Source organism: Ovis canadensis, chromosome 19, assembly GCF_042477335.2.
Source record: "Ovis canadensis isolate MfBH-ARS-UI-01 breed Bighorn chromosome 19, ARS-UI_OviCan_v2, whole genome shotgun sequence".
Classification (NCBI taxonomy): Eukaryota; Metazoa; Chordata; class Mammalia; order Artiodactyla; family Bovidae; genus Ovis; species Ovis canadensis.
The window spans coordinates 29,683,270-29,707,448 of NC_091263.1; the positions used below are offsets into that span (position 1 = coordinate 29,683,270).

At 47.5% G+C, this 24,179-nt stretch overlaps 1 protein-coding gene across 3 annotated transcripts in view; it reads left to right on the top strand.

Annotated features, from left to right (window-relative positions):
• The window catches only part of POMGNT2 (protein O-linked mannose N-acetylglucosaminyltransferase 2 (beta 1,4-)), an 81,027-nt gene that overhangs the window by 41,347 nt on the left and 15,501 nt on the right, over positions 1–24,179 (top strand). Inside the window, exons 1-6 of one of the 3 annotated variants that reach the window (XR_011250685.1) lie at positions 9,953–10,612; positions 16,458–16,601; positions 21,345–21,505; positions 21,680–21,907; positions 23,746–23,812; positions 24,013–24,152. The gene's annotated coding sequence lies outside the window, so the exon portion shown is untranslated. Of the gene's footprint in view, positions 1–9,793; positions 9,909–9,952; positions 10,613–16,454; positions 16,602–19,245; positions 19,858–21,344; positions 21,506–21,679; positions 21,908–23,745; positions 23,813–24,012; positions 24,153–24,179 lie in introns of those variants that run through there. The other 2 variants (XR_011250684.1, XR_011250687.1) reach the window with 2 other exon arrangements.

Here is a 24,179-nt window from a genome sequence, read left to right on the forward strand (position 1 = left end):
GATTTAAAACATACTCAATTTGTTTTTTAAAAAATTATTGTGTTGGAGCCTAGTTGGTTTACTATGCTGTGTTAATTTCTGCTGTACAGCAAAGTGCTTCACTTAAGCACATAGGAACATTCTTTTTCATATTCTTTTCCATCGTGGTTTATCACAGGCTTCTGAATACAGTTGCCTGTGCTACTCAGCAGGACCTTGCTGCTTGTCCAGTCTAGGTAGTGTGTTGGCCAAAATGTTAGTTTGCAGGGTTTTCCATATCATCTTATGGAAAGTCTCAAATGAACTTTTGGGCCAACCTGATACAGCAGTTTGCATCTGAGAATCCCAGATTCTCAATCCATCCTTCCTCTACCCGCTTCCCCCTCAGCAGCCACAAGTCTGCTCTCTGTGAGTCTGTTAACTGTTTTGTAGATCAGGTCATTTGTGTCGTATTTTAGATTTGGCATTTGTCTCTCTCTTTCTGACTGACTTCACTTAGTCTGATAATCTCCAGGTACACTCATGTTGCTGCAAATGGCACATTTCATTCTTTTTTTTATGACTGAGTAATAATCTTTTACTACCATATCATCTTTATCCATTCACCTGTTGATGGACGTTTACATTGCTTCCATTTCTTGGATATTGTGAACAGTGCTGCTATGAACATTGAGTTGTATGTGTCTTTTTGAATTATAGTTTTGTCTAGGTATATGCCCAGGAGTGGGATTGCTGGATCATATGGCATTTCTATTTTTAGTTTTTTGAGGGACCTCCATGCTGTTCTCCATAATGATGTTACCAGTTTACATTCCCAGGAACAGTATAGGAGGGCTCCCTTTTCTCCATGCCTTCTCTAGCATTTGTTATTTGCAGATTTTTTAATGACTGATGTGAGGTGGTACCTCATTGTAGTAAAACATACTCAGTTTTTTAATTGAAAAACTGAAGTATGCTTGGGTTAACAAGTATGTGACTTGACCATTTCAACTGTAGATTTTATGAAATCTCAATGTAGATCAAGTATTTTCAATCAGAATTTAGCATCTGAATTGAGAAATACACACCGGAATTCAAGGATTTAGTATGAAAAAAACAGTATAAAATATCCCATTAATTTCTATATTAGTTACATGTTGAAATGGTATTTTTGGATACAGTGAGTTAAGTTTAAATTATTAAAATTAAGTTTATCTGTTTCTTGTAGCATTTTAAAAATGTGACTCCTAGGAAATGTGAACTGACATGTGTGGATCACGTTGGTGGCTCGCATTTTATTTCTGTTAGATAGCACTGCCAAAGACGAAGGGAGATATGCTCCTTACCTTTCATCTAAGGGGAATTCCTGGGAGTGGCTCATGGCTTCTCCATCAGAGAGTTGCTCACGCCATGATTCTCCTGTTCCCGGTGCGTGAGCAGATGAAAGTGTGGGGAATTTGTGTGAGGTGTCCTGGGACCCGACTCAGGCTGCTGGAGGAGAGTGTTTATTTGAAGAACCTGTGGTTCCACCTTTCCCTGGCCTGCATCAGTCCGCAGGCTGGCCTCGCTGAGAAACGGCACACATTCTCATTACTTTTCTAGCCTGGACCAGAAGGCAAATGGATGTCTCTTTAAGACAGGGGCTCCAAGAGCCCAGAGCCCGGGCTCACTGTCACAGCTCGCTTTCAGGTTCACCTGTAACCATGACAACGCCATTGATGCAAGTTACCATGGAACATAATTTAACCTGGATCAGATTTTTAAAAAAGAATGGAAAAACAAACACTCCGCTTAGTCTCAGGGGACAATCAGAAATGGGATCACCGGTGATTCCTTCTTAACTACCCTTCTCATTTAATTACGTTTGCTTTTCATGTCCCTGGGGAAGTGTTTCTGCCAGGAGCGATTTCCTGGGCAGGCTGGGAGTGTTTGCAGGGAATGGCTGGCATTATGGAGTCCAGTGGCCCGATGATGACCTTAAGCTGGTCCTGGGTAGGGAGATTTTCACCACATCCCCTCAAGTCCATCGTATTTCTGCACATTAGCTTTAGTGGGGGAAATATCAGACTTGTTACATTTCAGAGCTGGAAGGTGCCTGGGTGGGAACATAAGATGAGGGGAGTAAGGGATCCATCTGAACCCACTTGAATTGGGGTGTTAAGTTGATTCAACCCAAATCAGAGAGACCTAAAAAGCAGGGGGTGGGGAGCGGGGAGCAGGAAAGAGATGCACCCAAAGAAATAGTGGAGAAGCACTGTGATCCTAAATTTAAATAGAAAATATCAGGAACTCATTATTTCTTTTGTTTCTTTTGAAGAAGAAGCATGTGTTTCCCTGGCTTGGTTTGCTGTTAAGGTTGATGTGTGCGCTCAGTCCTGTCTGACTCTTTGCGACCCCATGGGCTGTATCCCACCAGGCTCCTCTTGTCCATGGGCCTTCATGCCTGAACTGTTGTTTCCAGATACTATTTCTCACTTTAAGGAGTCCAGGCTCCTTGAGAAACAGTTGATTCCACACCTGAGGCAGAAACTGTCCCAGATGTCCTGGGGCATGTGGTTATGCTGGAAAAGGAAGAAGCCATCAGATACCAATGGAATTACATCAGAGGCATCCAGGGGTCAACTCGAAGGTCTCCCACTGGCTAAAAATGGAACAGTCTTAAATAAGAAATCAATGCCATAGGCTGAAATTACAGTGAACTGGATTAAAATCCATCAATTTATAATGATACATAAACAGAAAAAAACTTTACTGGTCAGTCTTTTAATGTTGCTAACATTCAAATGTTGGATCCCAACAAAGAAAGGGGAAGAATCAAAGCATTTGTCCTGTCTCACCTGCGTGGACTGTTCCTCAGGGTAACCAAATAGTGCTGATGAAAGTTCTTTTTAGAGAATTCCAGCTCATGGATGCAGGTGGAAGGATACACTTAGTTAAAGTGATGTACTTAGGTACCAATCATTAACAGATGCTGAAACCATTGGGTGAAACGTTGGCAAGGAACTTTCTAAGATACAGATTGGGTTGCTAACACCTGAATCCACTGATTTTAGCGTTACTAAAAATGGACATATGAGTCAGAAAGCAATCTTTGTCCCTGCAGGCTGGAGAAACCCTTCCCCTGACTAGAGGCAGCAGGTGGTTGAGCCCGAGATAGCTCCTCCAGTCCCTCAGACAGCATCCGTGGGCACCCCCCACCCCCCCCACCCCCCCGCCAATGTCACCAGATACACCGAGCTGGCCAAACTGTACCACAGAGTGGTCTGAATATTAAATGGTCATTGGACCCATAGCCCACAAAAGTAGGCCAAAGTCTAGTGTTATTATAAGAGAACAGAGAGAGAGAGAGATTTAGATACACAGACATGGAGGGGAGAAGTCTAAGTGAAGACAGAGACAGAGACTGGAGTGATACTTCCAGAAGCCAAGATTGCCAGCAACCACCAGAAGCTGGGAGGGAGGCACAGGCTCACTCTCAGAGCCTTCAGAAGGAATGCACCCTACTGACACTTTGAATTTGGAATTCTAGCTTCCAGAACTTTGAATTTCTGTTTTTTATGCCACCCAGTTTGAGGCACATTTTTACGGTAGCCCTAAGAAACAGGATAAAAGATGAATGGTCCAGTAGCCATGCCTGCCTAAGCCTGTTGTCCTACTTCTCATGCCAACTTGCCTGCAGAGGTGATGAGAGGAGGCTGAACTGATCATTGAGACAGAAGGAGACTCCATAAGTCCCCAAGGGACGGAGTGATGGCAGGTAGCAAAGACTGAAAGAGCAGGTATGCCACTGGGCCCAGGTATACAGGAGAATTCCAGGAGCTGTGCTGAGTCTGAGAAGGGGCCTCTCAGCCTTGGAAAGTGACAGGGATGTAGTGAGATTCTGTGGACCACATGTTCTCAAGGCAGCGCCTGCCCGCTCACCCACTTATCCGCAAACCACATGCCCGGCACGGGCAGAGGCACCGATGCTGAAAAGACGGGCAGGGCAGCCTCCCTGCCCTTAGGACACTCGCAGCCCAGTGGAGGAGAGAGCCAAGACCCAGTGTGTTACAGGGAACAGAAGGGCAAGGAGCCCCCGAGGAGAAAGGACAGCACGCAGCGGATGGTAGATGAGCGGGCCCCTGGCCCTGTTAGGAAGTGCAGGCAAGGGATGCGAGCAAAGATGTAATGTTTGTAACACTGAGCCCAGGGTCTGCTTGTCGAAACCCAGAGCACGAGGTGTGGGAGGAGCACAGAGCTCTGGGGGTTTATCTGTGAAGTCGCTTCCAGCTTCCAGAAAGGAGACACAGAGTCAACAGCTGAGGACAAGCCCTGAGGCGCCCTCCTTGAAGCTAGGGGGCACACTGCCTTCCGGGACTGACACAGGCAGGAGGCCTGGAATCCAGGTGACCCTACAGGCAGCAAGGACCTCGGACCCCATAGGGATAGGGGTCCTCTGGTATCAGAGGACACAGCAGTTTGGGAGGCGCGCCAGCTCACGTCGTGGCAAGAAGCAGTCAGAGCTGTGGTGGCCACAGCCCTACCCCCTTTTCCTCTGGAAATCCTTGTCTGTGTCACGGTCCTTCTTCACCTGAATTCCAGCAGCACCGTCACTTACTGCCTGCTGCCCTCTCCTGGCATCCTGTGGAACTACAACCACTGCAACTCGAGGCTTATTCTTTGGACTGCAAGGAGAGGCAACCAGTCCATCCTAAAGTCAATCAATCCTGAATATTCCTTGGAAGGACTGATGCTGAAGCTGAAGCTCCAATACTTTGGCCACCTGATGTGAAGAGCTGACTCACTGGAAAAGACCATGATGCTGGGAAAGATTGAAGGCAGGAAGAGAGGGAGATGACAGAGGATGAGATGGTTGGATGGCATCACCAACTCAGGGGACATGAGTTTGAGCAAACTCTGGGAGATGTCACCTCTCCCAGAGGACAGGGAAGCCTGGCATGCTGCTGTCCATGGGGTCGCAAAGAGTCAGACACAATTGAGCGAATGAACAACAAAAAGACTTATTCTTCAGAGGATGAGTTGTCTTGGACAGGTTTCAAGTGGGAGGGTAGCAGAGCCTGAAGGGGTAATTTTGTTCAGATAAAGAAACTGAGGCCCACGGGGATGGGGTAAGACTTAGGGCATGTTAATGGACTTGAGCTTCCTCGTCTACAGTCACAGATGATCTCCGTGGCCCATCCTCACCTGCATATCTGGGAAACGGGCTGCTCCTGAGAAGACACCCTTAGGGTCTAACTGCAGAAACTTGTCCACAGTCAGACATGTGATTTTGGCTATCACTATTGTAGCTATTTATCATCCCAAATTCGCTGGATTCTAAGGAATCTAGGCCCCAGAAGACTGAGAGGACAACTAGAAACCTGGTTTCTTACCTCTCAGGACGAGAGTCTAGCCTCAGATGCTTCTAGAGTCAAGAGACACAGGGAGAATGAACGGGACAGAAGCTCCTGAAGATGTATCACTGCTCAGCTCCACATCTTTTAGGAAACCAAGCTGACATCCTGAAGGGTAAGATCGCAAGGTCCTTGTCCTTCTCTGAGTGGCCACAGGTCTCCTCCACTCTCAGTCATGAACCCTGCCTTTCTCCTTTGAAATCCAGCCTCACGGGCAAGTCTCTGACCCTCAGGCCGTGCCTGGCTTGTCTTGGAGGTAAAATGAAATCTTCATAGTCTATGGAATGCTGAGGGTGAAATGCAATCTCTGGCCACCTTCCCTCTGACACCAAAGAGTTAGAGCTGTATCAGGCCAGTTAAGGCTCTACTTCCTTCTGAAGTGGTGGTTCTAAATTGTGGGCAACAGCAGCCCCAAGGTGGCAGGACTTGGCAGGAGTAAAAGGGAAAAAAGAAGAGCTTTCTGTGTTTAAATGCTGATGTGGGGGCCTTGGGTATCACCCACCCAAGATGGGTACTGAACACTCACACAAGGAGCTTTAAAACTGTGACTATACGTCGTTGACCCCATAAAAGACTGGCTGTAGTTAAGTGTGTCTCCCAGGCCGAGACAAAGCAGGGATCCAGGAACAGGTCCACAAGCAGAACGTGGGTGATGTGAGGGGGGAAGTCAGTGATGCCCGCAGAGCCTGAGTGCCGCCTGGCCCTACCTGGCCTCCTGATGCTCACATACACATGCATCCGGTTGAGATAGCAGGTAAACATTCGACCAACAGGCTTTACAGAGCATTGGTTTCTGCCAGGTGGTGTTCGGGGTGCCAGGGGATCCAGCGGAGCAAGACGAATCACATGTCCACCTTTCTTGAAGAAAAGAGGAAGAGAGTATAACCCTAGGGAGTGGTACATGCCAGGAAGAAAAAGCAACAGGGGGGTTTGAGAATGACAGGGGTCAGGGAGGGCCATGGAGAGGTGAGATGAGAGCATGAGGCAGATGAAGGCATTTCCTCTCCTGAATACGTGTTCTCTAGTCCTGTCTCCCAGGACAGAAGAATGGTATGCTTCAGGCTCAGCTGTGGACCCAGCATGGCACAGGGTTGGCACTCAGTGGGCACTGGGTGGGGAATGGCTGTCGCTGGGGGATGGTGCCTGGTGGACTCCCTCCGGGCCAGCAGCCTGTGCAGTGTGGCTGCAGAGCCTAGAGGAATGGCTGGCCCTTGCTCTGAGAGGGCAAAGGAGGCAGGCAATAAGCTGGGGGGCAGCTGTGGCTTCTGAGTGTGCACACGGAGCTTGTACCCCCAGAACAGCCTTCCAGCCACTGAAAGATAGAGTCAGAATTGTCCTTAGCCTTCCAGACAAACCATTCTTTTTAAAAGGAGGTTAAAACTTCCCTGGTGGTCCAGTGGTTAAGACTGCACTTTCATTGCAGGGAGCGAGGGTTTGATCCCTGGTCCAGGAACTAAGATCCTGCATGTTGCAGGGCGCTGCCTAGAAATAAAAGAAAAAGAAATAAAAAGGAGATCTGGAGTTAGACACTAGATGTCTCCCCATGGCGTCAGATAGCACCTGGCCTTCTGTGTCAAACTTAGAGCAGGGATTTTTTTCCTTCCCAACAGTAACCATCTGAAAATACGTCGGGAGCTCAGCTTATGCTTGTGAGACTGGCAGTCAGGCAGACATTGGCTCAAGCCCTGTGCTGGGTGCTCTTGGGTTCCTCACAGACCCTCTCTGAGCTCAGATCTGAAAGATGATTATCCCAGGCTAAGGGAACAGCCATCGCAAAGCTCTAGGGTAGAAATGAGCTCACATGTTCAGGGAGCATTTGTGAAAAGGTGTAATAAAGGCACTTCTCTCCCAGGGCTGCTCTGCAGGTCAGGGCAACCAGCTAGGTCTCTGCTTCATCCTGCATCACCCATAAACCCCAAACATGACTCATTGCATCTGAAGGAAAAGGACCTGATGCCACCTGGAGCAAGCCTGCCGCTTCTCAGGTGAGAGAGACGTGAGCGGCCACCCACCCCAAGAAACTGCCCCTCCTAAGTACCAGACTTAGCCTCTCCACTCTACTTCAATACTCACTGACAGTGGCCTTGTGTGTGCAAGGAGAATATTTTTTTTTCTTTAATATGTATGTATTTATTTACTTTTGGCTGTGCTGGGTCTTCTTTGCTGTGTAGATTTTTCTCTAGTTGCAGTGAGCCAGGGCTCCTCTTTGTTGTAGTGTGCGGGCTTCTCACTTCGGTGGCTTCTCTTGTTGCGGAGCACAGCCTCTAGAGCACATGGGCTCAGGAGCCGCGGCTCCCGGGCTCTAGAGCGCAGGCTCACGAGCTGCGGTTCCCGGGCTCTAGAGCTCAGGCTCAGGAGCCGCGGCTCCCGGGCTCTAGAGCACATGGGCTCAGTAGCCACGGCTCCCGGGCTCTAGAGCACATGGGCTCAGGAGCCGCGGCTCCCGCGCTAGAGCACATGGGCTCAGGAGCTGCGGTTCCCGGGCTCTAGAGCACAGGCTCAGCAGTTGAGGTTCCCGGGCTCTAGAGCGCAGGCTCAGCAGTTGTGGTTCCCGGGCTCTAGAGCGCAGGCTCAGCAGTTGAGGCACAGGGACTCATTGCTCTGCGGCATGTGGGATCTCTCTGGACCAGGGATCCAACCTGTGCCTCCTGCATTGACGGGCGGATTCTTTACCGCTGGCCACCAGGCAAGCCTGGGAGGGTATTTTTAAAAATACTTTTAAGTTATGCTTTTACAACAGCATAGAAAGTAAAAGTCACCTTGGAGTCCGTATTCCAGAAATAAACTTTCTAATTCTGGGGTGTATTTTATGGAGGTCTTTATTATCATAAATATTTTTACGTAGCTGAGAAATCACTGTCTAGCATTTTTTTCTCTTCCTCCCAATTTGTTGATTTTCTTAGCCTGCCATTCCCTATGAAAGGTGCAACATATGGTAAAGGAATTTTCCTCCGCTGGAGGTTTTGGAACTCATTCAGAACAATTCTGTGGCCATTGTTTTGGCTGAAATATGTGCTTTAAAAAAAAAAAAAAAAGAAAGAAACCTGCTACTTAGAATCAGGAGTCATGGAACTGAACATAGTCCAGGAAGTGCAGATTGACTCTTGCTACAACAAAACCCCTTTTCCACAAAGGAACACCACTGGAAAAGAACCCTAAAGTCCACAGGATTATGCCTCAGTGCCCACCCCCCTCTCCTTTTTGCTTATTTGCATATTTCAAGTTGTTTTTTTTTTTAACAATGAACATGTACTGCTTGTATAACAAAAACATTGAAAAAATCAGTAAGATAAAGGAAAAAAAGACACATAAAGGCATTTTATGTGTAGCACAACCTAAAGTGCCAGAGGATGGCAATAGATTTTCCACCAGGAAGAGGTCTAGTGATGAAGTAAGTTGGAAAACGTAGAGTTAAACAAAGCTAATTGGATTTCTTCCCTGTAATACTTCTCAGAGTCTTTAAGATGCTGGTGGGTAGTTTGACCCTGAAGAGAGGGCTGTTCTCAGCAGTGTAACCAACAGTACTGGATCTCTGAACCCCTCTCATGAGGAGTATCCCTGCCTACTGTCTGTAGGACGCATTCTGGAAAATGCTTTTCCAAAACACTGTGCCTACAGAATGGGGAGACGCCCTATTCCCTCTAGGCCACGTTCTCGGGAGATCTGCGGAGCTGACTGTGAGGAAATTTGCGGCTGTGACAGCTCTCAGACCAGGTGCTCTGCTGCAGTCTCACCGGCTGGTTAAGAAGGGTGGCCAGGTCCATTATGGATTTTATTATCAGTCTAGAGATCTGGAAAGGAGAAAGACATTCGGAGGCATCTGGTTGGTAGGATCACCGAGCCGTTCAGCAGAGACTGTAGGCTGTGAATAAGCAAAAGACAAATGCCCTTGAATTCCAAGGGCATAAAATATCCCTGCAAATGGGTCAGCTGAAAGGACAATCAAAGGAGCAGAGGGGAGCGGGGGGCAGCAGTCAGGTTGGAGGCTGCCCGTATCCCCTGGGGTCTCACCATAGCTGCGGCTGCTCTCCAGCTGCCAGTAACTGCATCTCTCCCTGGAAAGGCCAGAAGTACCTAAGAATTGATGGACAGCAGCCCACAGCCCATGAGGAGCTTGCCTGCATCTCCAGGGGGATGACTGAGGTGCCCAGTTTACGGTGGCTCCCAGCAGCCCCCAGTGGGCTGACTCTCCAGTTGCTCACAGTGGCCTCTGGTTTGATAACAAACCCTGTATTAGCTGCCTTCCCTTCCCTGCCTCACTCTACCTAGGAAACAAGGTTAAGTCCTGCAGAAATTTCTTTGCTGGTTAAGATGACTAGTATGAAGTCCTGCTCCTCTGAATTTCTATCAATTCTCCAAGCCAAGATTTGCGGCCCTCCGGTGAGTGAAGAACAGTTCCATCTCATTTCTGACAGAGGGCAGCATTTCGTTTTCTACCGCAGGGAGGTGTATTCCTGGAGCTTGCAAATGACGCCAGCTCAAAATAAAGAAAAACAAATTGAAATGAGGATTTTAATCACTGTGAACGGAATGAAAGGCTGTGTCAGCGTTTCCATGGTAAGTGCCGTCTTTCAGGGATTTATCATCCCAGCTGTAAAAACATGCTTTATGCTAGGATTTGGCAAGAGCCAGGCTTCAGTCACTGAAAATCTATACATTATTAAAGATTTCACTTTCAATCAAGTCGGAAACGTGACTCTGTGAAAATGGCACAGAATGCCCCTTTGCCCCTTGGGGCTGCCAACCATGCCCACTGCATCTACTGCCAAGTCCGCTGGGCCCCAGCTTGGAGGAGTGGCAGAGCCGCAGCCCCTGGCCCTCTCCAGACTCTGCTTTGCCTCCTGGAGATGGTTACACTGAAGAAAATGCCTGTTTTTCTGTGGAGGCAAAGTGGTGGTCCTTGTGAGGCCCTGTCTATGGGGCCGTAGGTGGCTCTCCTTTGAGCACTGGTCCTCTCACCCCCTGTCCCACTTCCCCGGTCCCAGGCCATCGATGGGAGAGAGGGGCGTCAGCACCACCTCACAGCATGCTCCGTCTCTCGGCCCCTAATGGCACTGTAAGTGGAAGAATCACAGACTGAGTTTACTGGAAACCTTAGACTTGTTCTGATTGCAGCTCGCAGCTTGAGCTCCAGGGATGTGAGGGGAATGAAGATCACAAACGTCAGCTGAAGAGGAGGCACTCTGGGTGAAACAAGATGCAGTCTGAACCTCGGTCACATCACATCCAAGTCACCTCTGCTTGGCTTCAAACAGTACCAGGTTTGTTTTGTGTGTGTGTGTGTGTGTGTGTGTGTATGTCTTTTAAAAAAGTTTTTCTTGATTGAAGGATAATTACTTTACAATACTGTGATAGCTCTTACCGTACATTGGTATGAGTCGGCCATAGGCATACATGTGTCCCTTCCCTCCTGAACCCCCCTTCCACCTTTCTCCCCACCCCATCCCTCTAGGTTGTCACGCAGCACCGGCTTTGAGTGCCCTGCATCATACATCAAACTCCCACTGGCTATGTATTTTACATATAGTAATGTATATGTCTCAATGCTGTTCTCTCAGATCGTCCCACCCTCTCCTCCCACTGAGTCCAAAAATCCATTCTTTATGTCTGTGTCTGCATAGGACCGTTGGTACCGTCTTTGTAGATTCCATATATATGCATTAACATACTCCTTCTCTTTCTGACTTACTTCACTCTGTATGATAGGCTCTAGGTTCATCTGCCTGATTAGAACTGACTCAAATGCATTCCTTTTTATAGCTGAGTAATATTGCATTTCTGTCCTTTATCGAGCCCATCTTTGCATGAAATGTTCCCTTGGTATCTCTAATTTTCTTGAAGAGATCTCTAGTCTTTCCCATTCTGTTCTTTTCCTCTATTTCTTTGCCTTGATCGCTGAAGAAGGCTTTCTTATCTCTTCTTGCTATTCTTTGGAACTCTGCATTCAGATGCTTATATCTTTCCTTTTCTCCTTGACTTTTCGCTCCTCTTCTTTTCACAGCTATTTGTAAGACTTCCCCAGACAGCCATTTTGCTTTTTTGCATTTCTTTTCCATGGGGATGGTCTTGATCCCTGTCTCTTGTACAGTGTCACAAACCTCATTCCATAGTTCATCAGGCACTCTATCTATCAGATCTGGGCCCTTAAATCTATTTCTCACTTCCACTGTATAATCATAAGGGATTTGACTCATTGGAAAAGACTTCGATGCTGGGAGGGATTGGGGGCAGGAGAAGAAGGGGACGACAGAGGATGAGATGGCTGGATGGCATCACTGACTCGATGGATGCGAGTCTGAGTGAACTCTGGGAGTTGGTGATGGACAGGGAGGCCTGGCGTGCTACAATTCATGGGGTGGCAAAGAGTCAGACACGACTGAGCGACTGAACTGAACTGAACTGAACTGAATATTCCCTTGTGTATATGTACCACAGCCTCCTTATCCATTCATCTGCCGATGGACATCTAGGTTTCTCCCATGTCCTAGCTATTGTAAATAGTGCTGCAGTGAACGCTGGGGTACGTGTCTTCTAAATTACACTTTTCTCAGGGTTTATGCCCAGTAGTGGGGTTTCTGGGTCACATGATAGTTGTAGTCCTAGTTTTTAAAGGAAGTTCCCTGCTCTTCTCCATGGTGGTTGTATCAGTCTACATTCCCACCAATGATCAGGACCTGATTTAGCGACACTGTGGTGTGCCCTTTATTTGAAACAGGCGGATGTGGGTGGAGAGAAAGCTTTTGCAATACAGGAGAAAAGGTACCAGCAGAAGGACCACTTTTTGTGATCTGAAATGAATCCTCAGTACATGTGCCAGCCCGTGTGTTTATCAGGTCTCAGGGATTAGCAGCTGCATCTTCCCCTGACACAGGGTAGGTACTGTTATTCCCATTTAAAAGATGAACAGACCGACACTCAGAGGTTGAGAAGCTCGTCTCCATGGAGGCTCATGTAGAGCACGTGGCAGAGTGAGGCCTCGGGGCCAGATCTTCCTGACTCCAGTCAGGTCTCTCCCTCAACACAGTTCAGCGGCCGCACGTTCAGATTCCACCAGCCCACCTCCTCGTTCTGCCCGGGGTGGTGGGCAGCCTGGCACAGAGTGAGGCATGGATGGCAGCCCAGCAGAGTCCTGCTGCTGGGAGAGATGACAGCTGCAGAGGGCCGGCTTGGGAGCGCTGGCTGAACTCAAAAGGGGCTGACTTGTTTTTTTAAAGGTGTATTTATTTATGACTGTGCTGGGTCTTCATTGCTGCACACGGGCTTTCTCTAGTTGTGATAAACAGGCGCTACCTTCTAGTTGCGGGCACGAGCTTCTCATTGAGGTGACTTCTCTTGTGAAGCATGGGCTCCAGGCACGCAGGCTGTAGTAGTCGCTGCTCACGGCCTCAGTTGCTCTGCAGCATGTGGGATCTTCTCAGAACAGGGATCAAACCTGCGTCTCCTGCTTTGGCAGGTGGATTCTCAACCAGTGTACCATCAGGGAAGCCCCAGACTTGTTCGTAGTGCAGACATTTTTTTGAGGGCTTACTCTCTTCCGGGGACAGTTGGAAGGGCTGGCTGTGTGTTATATGTTTCAGCAGCTGCCTGAGCTATGTACTAGGATTATCTCTGTTCTACAAATGAGGAAACGAGGAACAGAGAGACTGAGTAGTTTGCCCAAGGTGACACGGAAGGAGAAGAAGGAGATGAAGACGGGATTTCAGCCCAGGCAGCTTGACTCTCAAGACCAAACCAGGGAACGCTTGCCTGGGGAAGGCGAGTTGCCCCAGGCTCAGAGCGCTCTCTCGTAGCCTAGCCAGAAATGTCTGGGACAGGACTTCAGGCCAACGGGCTCTCCCCTCATCATCCTGTTGACCAGGCAGATTCTGCAAGAGGCGAGGTGGCTGCCGCGGGGCGTCCTCTCTTCCTCCAGAGGCAGAGCCAGCTGAAGGTGCAGCATCTTGGTTGCACCAAGAAGTTTTGGCTTTGCATTTCTGAGCTGGCCTAAGACAGTTTTCCGCTGGCACTTAGCTATATTGGTTTATAAGGCAGTCGATGGGGTAGAACCTTCTGAACAGTCGAGGCCTACACCGGGGATAGGGAGAGAGAAATGGTCAGGGACTATAATAGGAACAAAGGAAGAGCGAAAGTCAGGAATGAAAGTGTGACTTCACTATCGACCTTACAAAAACAGAAGGGTTTTTAAGGGACTGACGTGAATCATCATATGCCATCAAGTTAGACGGCAAAGGTGAAGTGAGTGAATTCTCAGACACAAACCATAAAGACATACTCAGGAGGAAATGGGCGTTATGAACAGACTTACAAGTAGAGAGACTGAATTTATGATTTTAAAACTTCCCTTGAAGAAAAATTCAGGCCCATATGGATTCACTGGTAAATTATACCAATCCCTTAACCAAGCATTTTAGACATGACTTTTTAGACATGGTTTCTTTACATGACTCAAAAATCATAGTTCATAAAAGTGAAGGTAGATCAGTTAGACTTTGTTAATGTAAAAACTTATTTTTTCCTTCAAGTGATACTACTAAAATGGAAGACAATCCACAGAATGGGAAAAAAAATAGTTTCCAATCATATATTTGATAAGGGACTTGTATCCTGAATATGATCAAAGATATGGGCTTTCCAGTAGTCATGTATGGATGTGAGAGTTGGACCGTAATGAAGGCTGAGTGCTAAAGAATTGATGCTTTTGAACTGTGTTGTTGGATAAGACTTTTGAGAGTGTCTTGGAAAGCAAGGAGCTCAAACCTGTCAATCTTAAAGAAAATCAACCCTGAATACTCTTTGGAAGGATTGGTGTTGAAGCTGAAGCTCCAGTACTTCGGCCATGTGATGCAAAGAGCCAACTCATTGGAAAAGACCCTGATGCTGGGAAAAATTGAGGGCAGGAGGAGAAGAGCGTGGCAGAGGATGAGATGGTTGGATGGCATCACCGACTCAATGGGCATGAACTTGGGCAAACTCCAGGAGACAGTGAGGGACAGGGAAGTCTGGTGGGCTGCAGTCCATGGGGTCATGAAAAGTCGGACATGATTTGATGATGAACAACAACAACAACAATCCTGAATATATAAGAACTCTTACAACACAGTCATCAAAGGACAATCTAATTTTAAACTGAGTAAATGACCTGAGTAGACGTTTCTCCAGAGAAGATATACAAATGACCATCAACCACATGAAAAGATGCTCAGCATCTTAGTGGTGATGAGTCATTAGAGAAATATCAATCGTAATATCATACCACTTCACATCCACTAGGAATGGCTATAACCAAAGCCACAGAGAATAGCAAGAGTTGGTGATGACATGGAGAAATTGAGACACACATATCCTGCAGGTGAGAATGCAAAGTGGAAGGTTCCCTTTGGACAGCAGCTTGGCAGTTCTTCAGAAAGTTAAATGTGCTGTCTTTTATGACAGTCATTCCCCTTCTGGGAGAATTGAAAATGGTTTCACATGAAAACTTGCATATGAGTGTTCATAGCCGTATTACTCCTAAGAGCTGAAAAGAGGGGAAAACCCCCAAATATCCATCAACTGATGAATGGACAAACAAAATGTGAAATATCCATACAATGGAGTATTATTCATCAGCAAAAAAATAAAATACTGATTGATATTGCAACAGGGATGTGGCTTGAAAAACAGTTTAGTAAGTAAAAGAAGCCAGACACAAAAGGCCATCTATTGCGTCGATATGGTCCCATTTATAAGAATTGTCCAGAACAGGCAAATCCATGTAGGGAGCAAGTAGATGAGTGGTTGTCTGCAGTTGGGAGAAGAGGAAGGATGGACATGGGCTTTCTTTTGGGCGTGATGAGACTGTCCTGATGTTAGATTGTAGTGATGCTTGCTCAATTCTGTGACTATATACTAAAACCCACTGAATGGTACAGTTAAAATAGAAGAATTTTAGAGTATGTGAGAGTCAATAAAACTGTTAAAAATTACAGGGAACTAGTTAAAAACATGGTAAAAGTATATAAAGAATAACTCTACAGTTACTTAATCTAACAGTGTGCTTTATATACTCCAGTATAGAAGGTTATCCACACTATAGTGAGGGGTAAAGCAGATTATAATTCATTATCAGTTCAATTCAGCCACTCAGTCATGTCCGACTCTGTGACCCCATGGACTGCATGCAGCACGCCAGGCCTCCCTGTCCATTACCAACTCCCAGAGTTTGCTCAAACTCATGTCCATCAAGTCGGTGATGCCATCCAGCCATCTCATCCTCTGTCGTCCCCTTCTCCTCCTGCCTTCAATCTTGCCCAGCATCAGGGTCTTTTCCAATGTGTCAGCTGTTCGCATCAGGGGGCCAAAGTACTGGAGTTTCAGCTTCAGCATCAGTCCTCCCAATGAATATTCAGGACTGATTTCCTTTAGGATGGACTGGTTTGATCTCCTTGCAGTCCAAGGGACTCTTTAAGAGTCTTCTCCAACACCACAGTTCAAAAGCATCAATTCTTTGGCATTCTGCTTTCTTTATGGTCCGACTCTCACATCCAAATGTGATTACTAGAAAAACCATAGCTATGACTAGACGAACCTTTGTTGACAAAGTAATGTCTCTGCTTTTTAATATGCTGTCTAGATTGGTCATTAGCTTTTCTTCCAAGGAGCAAGCATGATCTCAGTATTATAGAAATAAATGAAGAGTGTGTGTACAGAAAATAAAATTTGGAAAGATATATTTTGAGAGAGTAGTTTTCACTGAGTACTGCATAATAAGCTATTCTTTTTCAAATTTGTATTTAATCTTTGAAAAAGTGATACAATCACATGACATAAAAATCAAAAGCTCTTAAGGACTAGTGAACAATCTCCTCCAAGCCACCCCATTCCCCTCCTAGAGAGCAACTCATGTTGGCTGAGCATCCCTTGGGAGAATTTGACACAAGTGGAGGGTGCTTTCATTGTGTCCAGCACCTTAATTTTCTTGTGCAACTATGAATCTTGTCCCTACGGAGGTGTAACAAAAGTCCTCAATCTTTTTTTAATGGCTAAACAGCTCTTCATTCTCTAGATGTATCATTTGAAAGGCTTTTTTGTTCATGTACTTCCTCATTTTTTTTTTTTTGCATTTAGCAGATATTTTACTTGTAATCAGAAAGAGATCAAGCTATTTCTCCAAAAGAAGTACCTGCGGTGAGGATTCAGATCTAAGAAGAGTGAGCCCCCAGGAGGGTGGGCAGGTTGCATGAGGAGCCTGGGAAACCCTGGACATGAAAGCAGGTCAGTGAGAGAGAGGGGCATGCCCTGCACCATTGGGCAGGGACCTGGGAGAGATGCTCTAACCAAGAAGGGAGTCCAGGCAGCATTTAAGAATAAAATGCCTCGTCCTTTTTTCCCTTTTAATCTCTCCAACCCAGACTTCTCGGTACCGCGTGTGGTAAAGAATCTGCTTGCCCATGCAGGAGACATAAGAAATGTAGGTTTGGTCCCTGGATGGGGAAGATCCCCTGGAGGAGGGCAAAGCAACCCACTCCAGTATTCTTGCCTGGGAAATCCCATGGACAGAGGAGCCTGGTGGGCTAGTCCATGGGGCTGCAGAGAGCTGGACATGACTGAGCGACTGAGCAGCAATTTCCCCAAATATGAGGAGAATTTGAGATTTAGTGGGGAGGTGGAGCCCAAATTCATTTCCCAAGGGCTGCTCCCGACTTCCTGCTTACTCACAATCTTTCCTGCTCTCCAGTCCAGCAGGGACTAAAGAGGACTTGCTGCCCTGCCCGCAGTGCTGGGCGCCCTGGGAGCCTTCTGGGAACCTCACTGTTCAGTCCTTCTGGAGCCTCTCAGGGCATTTAACCTACACTCTGCAGAAGTTCCGGAAGCCTTGGTTTTGCTTTCGCTCCCCAGCCCACTCCTGCTCCTGGCCTCGCTGTCTGACCTTGAACACGTTACTCCAGTCCTTCTGTGCCTTCCCTGCTTTGCTGTCTCACCAGCAGGAAGTCAAGGGCCATATGTAGCCGTCATCACTGGCGTCCTAGCACTGAGGCAGGGCAGCCTGTGTTAGCTGCACACCGCCCTCTGGGGAGCAGAGGGAAGGGCCGGTTGGTGGGAGCAGGGGATGGGGCAGGAAGGGCCCCTTTGGTGAGTGAACCCTTCTCCTTGAGGGACTCTCCCATACCCTAGGACCTTCTTGCCCTCTATTTATTCAACCTCTGGAAGGCATTTCCTGCTGGCTCTACCTGCCTCCACCCAGGCCCTTTCCAGCTTGGTGGCCACCAGCCCTTCTGTGCGTGGGGCCAGGAAAGAGGGAGAAAGGAAGAGATTCTTACAGTGATGATTCTTAGTGCAAAGGCCAGCTCCCAGTCAAGTCCATACCCTGTGCCTTGTTAGTTTGCTGCTTACTGAATCAAAAAAAAAAAAAAATGCCCAGCAGGCTTCATGGTTGTCCTACAGCTTTCCTGTTATTTCTTCACATGAACTCTCCCCTGCCCTGTCCCTCCATTGGCCTCAGTTCCAATCTGCCAGACTCTTGCCTCCCTGACCTCTCAGGGTGCTGACCCTGGCTGACCTCTGCCCTGGGGCTGCCCTGAAGGAACTGTGATTGTAACAGGTTCATACTTCTTTCTTTGCCACTGAACTGGTTTCTTCCTGACACCCCACAACCCTGACCCGGGCCATTGCACCCCTGGGCCAGTGACTCCAGAGGTTTCTCGCAAGAGCCTCCTCCAGTCCTCCATCTGGTCTGGGCACAAACACTCAGTTCCTGGAATCCTGACCTGGACTGGCGTGTGGCCAAGGGCGGGGCTCAGCCTGCCTCCCTGGAGCAGGTTTGCTGGGGATTTCTGATTAATAAGTTGTCAAATAGAAAAGGAGTCATAGGACCCAACGTCCCAGCTGAGGAAGAAATTACATTTCTGGAAGTTGGCCCAGAATAAGGACCAGATATTCTCTTCTGCAGGAGCTTACACTTGACTGTGCTCAGAGGAGGAATTTTCTCATAGAGATTTCAGTCTGGAGCTAGAGGCAAGGACTTGGGACCCATCCTGCAGATGAAAGCAACCCCACAGATGCACTGGGATTTTCACTCGAGTGTCTGTAGGGGCTTTCTAAACAGCAGTGAATCTTCACGGACCCCTTCACAGGGAGGCAGGTAGGAAGGAGGCTTCTCTCTTTGGAGATGGAGGTGCCAAGCTGGGACGTGATTTATCTGAGAGCGTGAAATGCCAGTGACCAACAAGGGAATGCGTTTTCAAGCATCCAGTTGAACCCATAGTTCTTTGATCCTGACAGACTACTTATTTGAAACAATGCTGACTAACAGCATTTATCAAGCACCTTTTATAGGCTGGACTCTGGTGAAGATGTTTTTTGCAATTCATCCTCACAGTGTTCTTAAATGCTAGTACCATGATCATGCCCATTTTACAGATGAGGAAACTGAGGTTCAGAGAAGTTCCCTATCTCACTCAGGTTACACATCTGGCAAGTGAAGGAACTATGATTGTAACCTAGCTCTCTCTCTGCCAAAGGTGGTGCCTTTCTCTCTGTTTCACTCCTTAGTCTATCTAGTAAGCAGTTTTAACTACATTATCAGCAACCTCAAAAAATGTTCCTACTCTTTGATCCAGCTAACCCACTTCTGACAACCATTGTCATGAAATAATTCTAAGTGCAAAATAAGTGTCTTAGGGTTCAACATGGCTAAGCACACACTGGTGTGTACCCCTGTTCTTCCCTAAATCCCACTGAAACGGCGAAAGAAATTCAGAAATAACGATTGCTTGGGGTTGTGGGCAGTCAGGAGGAGGAGGGGGGATCAATGTCCAGAAGATTAAGGAATTTCCAGGGAACATAAGACAAATATAAGAACAGATCAGTGAAGAAATGAAAACAAAGCTGTAATGGTTAAACGCATAATTGTTTGCAGAGTGAATGCTCCCGGCAGAATTCCAGAGCAGAGGCAATGTGGCCACGGAAGCGTGAGCTAGAGGTGGACTGGAGAGCGGCGAGTGGTTCCTTTCCACTGTCCACTTTCTGCTCCCTGCACACAGTCACCCGAGGCCGGCCCCTGTATCAGCCACTGCTTCCCTGCCAGAGGAATGGGATTCTCACAGGGCTAAGGACGTGCCCCTCAGCCACCAACAGCATTCAGCCCAGAAGCTCAGCTACTGTATTAACAGCTATGTAAGAACTGCCAGATTTTTCAGAAAAGCCAGAGCCTGAGGTTGCTGCATAGAGGCGTGGAGGTCCTCCTGGAGAAAGAAGCCAGGGCAACAAGCAACGGCATCTGTTTCTTTTTCTCTAATGCGTTTTTGCAGAATCCTTTAGCTCAGTCTTCCAGCTTACTAATTTAGTTCTCGGTTATCTATTTAGCATATTTTTTTGAGTTTTTAAAACTTTGTCAGTCATTGTTTTAATCCTCAAGAACTTTTATTGGATCTTTTTCAGAGAGGTTTTATTTAATTTTTTTAATTGGAATGTAGCTGCTTTACAATGTTATGTTAGTTTCTGCTGTACAATGAAGTGAATCAGCTACACACATGCCTGTGTGCTTAGTCCCTCAGTCGTGTTCAAGTCTTTGCGATCCCATGGAATGTAGCCCGCCAGGCTCCTCTGTCCATGGGGATTCCCCAGGCAAGTATACTGGAGTGGGTTGCCATGCCCTCCTCCAGGGGATCTTCCCGACCCAGGGATCAAACCCAGGTCTCCTGCATTGCAGGTGGATTCCTTACCATCTGAGCCACCAGGGAAGCCCATATGTATGCATATATCCCCTCTTTTCTGGATTCCCTTCCCATACAGGTCATCACAGAGAATTGAGAAGAGTTACCTGTGCTGTTCTCAGTAGGTTCTCATTAGTTATCTACTTTATACATAGTATCAATAATGTGTGTAGGTCAATCCCAATCTCCCGATTCATCCCACCCCCACCGCTTCCCCCTTTGGTATCCATATATTTGTTCTCTATGGCTGTATCTCTATTTTTGCTTTGCCCAAAGTTTCACCTAGAGGTTTTATTTTTAAGTGGATGTGATATTTTCTTCCCTCTGGGTTAGTCATTTTTTAATTCCTTAGAGTTTGCGTCTGTTTGGGGTATTCTCTTCTCTTGGAGTCTGTTCTATTTTTGTGCGTCTCTCAGACTCTGGCTTTTCTTTTGTTTTTAATAATGAAATTTTAAAAATAATTGTATGTATTTATTTATGACTGTGCTGGGTCTTCCTTGCTGTGTGGTCCTTCCTCCAGCTGCAGAGAGCGGGGGCTGCTCTTCCTTGCAGGGGACATTGTGGCGGCTTCTCTATTGTGGGGCTTGGCTCCAGGGTGCTCTGGCTTCAGTAGATGTGGCACCTGGGTTCAGTAGTTGCAGTCCCCAGGCTCCAGAGCACAGGCTCAGTACTTATGGCACACGGGCTTAGTGGCTCCACAGCATGTGGAACCTTTCCGGATCAAGGATTAAACCTGTGTCTCCTGCACTGGCAGGCGGATTCTTTACCACTGAGCCACCTGACTTTTCTGATTATTCAAAATATGGTTGTTTTTTTAAAAGGTTGTCATAGGGGAGAGGGAGAGGGTGGGATGATTTGGGAGAATGGCATTCTAACGTGTATACTACCATGTAAGAATTGAATCGCCAGTCTATGTCTGACGCAGGGTGCAGCATGCTTGGGGCTGGTGCATGGGGATGACCCAGAGAGATGTTGTGGGGAGGGAGGTGGGAGGGGGGTTCATGTTTGGGAACGCATGTAAGAATTAAAGATTTTAAAATTAAAAAAATAAATAAATAAAAATAAAATAAAAAAAAAGGTTGTCATAGGTCTTTCTGTATTTGAGGACTAGTCTCCCCAACGTGGTCACCACCAGCCACATGTGCGTTACTGAGTGTGTGCGAAGCGGTTAGTCTGCATTGAGAAGCACTGTAAGTGTCAAACACACGCAGAGTTTAAAATGTCTCGCTGGGGTTCCCTGGTGGCTCGTTGGTGAGGAGTCCACCTGCCAGCACAGGAGATGTGTGTTCGATCCCTGGTCCAGGAGAACCCCACATGCCGCGGAGCAACTGAGCCTGTGTGCACGAGTGCTGAGGCCGTGCTCTGCAACGAGAGAGGAGTCTGCACACAACTGGAGAGGAGCTCCTGCGCGCCACAGCTCGAGAGAAGTCCGCACAGCGGCAAAGCCCCAGCGCAGCCAAAAAGGTACAAATAAATAATGTTTCAAATGTCTTTTTATTTACCTGGATTAAAACAGCTCATTCATAACTTTATATTAAATGAACACTGAACTGATAATATTTTGGATATGTTGGGTTAGATAGAGGATATTGAAATTAATCTCACTTGTTTCTTTTCATTTTTCTTTCTTAAATGTAGCTACCAGAAAATGTAACATTTTATCTAGGGCTCATATTCTATTTCTACTGGATGGCGCTTAGTCAGTAGAGAGAAAACAGACCTTTGGTTTGAAAGAACAAGGACCCAGATCTGGAGGAGACTTTGAAGCAAACGGGAGCTCTTTTCTGGATTTCCTTTCCATATAGGAAGGAAATCTGCTTCGTGTTGGAAAGGAGGAAGGAAAGTAACACACGAGGATGGGGACAGGTGAGTGTAGCCTGGAGCTGGGTCTCAGGGGACAGAGGGAATGGAGAGAGGATGAGAGGGAGGCCCAGGAACAGGCAGGAGCCAGAGACCAGGGAGACAGATGGCCAGGCAGGGACGACCCGAGCCTCTGGGGCAGGGTCGGCAGTTAAGTTTTGCCAGTGGTGAAGTGAGGTCGATAAATTTTAAATGGGTTATTTTTTAAAAATTAAAAAGAATCTTTATTTTATATTAGAGTATAGTTGATTAATAACCTTGTATTAATTTCAGCTGTACAGCAAAGTGATTCAGTTATACATATACACATATCTTTTCTTTTTTTCAAATTCTTGTCCCATGTAGCTCATTACAGAGTGTTGAGCAGAGTTCCCTGTGCTATATAGTCGGTCCTTGTTGGTTATCACATGGATTCTTGATCTGTGCTGTCTGTCATACCCCTCTGCTGTCCCCGCACCCCAAGGACAGGCTGTGGGTGGGGGATGCTGTGTCCCCACTCGGGCAGCAGGCTGGGTGAGGACAATGAAAGCCCGAGGTGAGGAGGGAAGGCGAGGAGCGAGGGCGCCAGCTGAGGGGCCAGGCAAGCGCCAGGACGATGTGACAGGCACCCAGAAATCCTTGGAAGGATCCCCAGGAGCAGGGGTCCCCAACCTCTGGGCTGTGGACTGGTACCTCCTGTCAGATCAGTGGCTGCATTAGATTATTTATTAGAAATAAATTGCACTAGAAATATAATACACTTGAATCATCCCCAAACCACCCCCTCCCTGGTCCATGGAAAAATTGGCTTCCTTGACAGTTGGGGAAGGGTTGGGGGCCACCGCCTAGGAGCACTGGACTGCTGGCAGGGAGGTTCACAGCTGAAGGTTCTCATTTGGTTTTGAAGGGAAGGACCACCCCAGCCGGTTGGCCAACCTCACTAGCTCGCCACGTGACATGGGGTGTTTGTAATACCCTGCAGGGTGCTGGGCAGCCGGCAGCAGAAAAGTTTGTTAGCAGCACTGACTGGGAAGGTGAGGAGGTGGGACGGAGCTATGCTAGAAGCTACCTCAGTGAATAGCACAGAGAGATCTCCGGTCTCGGGCTTGACGCCTGCAGGCCCAGGGTCCCCCGCAGTCCCCAGTCCTGGCGAATGGCTCGCTCCTATTGCTCCCCCACCCCCAGAAGACTACACTTTTGTCATCTTTGTCACCAACCCTTCCTCAGCTCTCCAGCTTGACTTTGCCACTTGCTTCCTATGGAGCCCCTGACCGACACTGACATTCACTTCTGTACGCTTAAGTGGAAATACGCATTTGGATTTACAGACAGGAATCCTGGAAAGGTGTGTGAGAAGCTAGAAAGAGCAGCGAGTGTAGTCGGAGGAATCAGGGAACCGGGACGGGGTGGAGCAAGATATCCCATTGTATCCATGATATTTTGATTTTGAACCCATGTGGATTATTACCTGTCAGAGAAAATTAAGCTGGAAAGAATCTTCTCTACCCCAGGTTGGATTATTTGGGGGAATTATGGACTGAGATAAAAACATGCAACGTAAGAGTTGTGAGTGTCAGTTGTATTCGGGGACTTAACGAGGACTGTAGCCCAGGACACAGCCTCTCAGGTTGCTCTGAGAAATTCTTCCGGGGGAGTGAGCAGGGAGCACAGCACACGTGTGATTTTGGAGAAGGACACTAGCAACGGAACACGCATCTCAGTAGAAGGCGACTGCGCCTCACGAGAAACAGACATCTCAGTTAACGAACTTGGTGCTTTTCCAAGTATGGGAGGACATGAGAACTTGGGTTCATAAAATTTTCTCCTGAAAACATCTGTAACTAACTGAAGGCTTGTTCTGCCAGTTTTCCCAGAGCCCAGCGCGCCTCATTCCTGATCTCCGCCCTGCACTCCTCTCGGGCTGTGCTGAAGGTCAGTGACAGCAGGGGCGGGTGACTCAACCCCCATACAGCTGGGTGGCGAGCCACCTGCTTTGGTTGGCAGAATTGGCTCAATCCCGTTTAGGCCTTTCACCAAGGACGCTCCGGATCTTGAGCGAGAGGAGCGACAGCACCGCACCCACCTCTGCCGCAGCCAGGTACCACCTGCCTCTCTCCCTCCTGTCTTGCCAGGGCTCTGGCTTTAGCCACCAGCGTCCTTCCCGGGAGAGATCACAGAACCGAAGCATACAAGTGAAAGACGGCGGGGACCAGCCCCCCAAGCCAGCACTGTGGAGAGACAGCTTCCACCCTGCTTGCTCCAACTTTAACAGGTGCTGTTCAGTCTGTGCTTTTTGCCA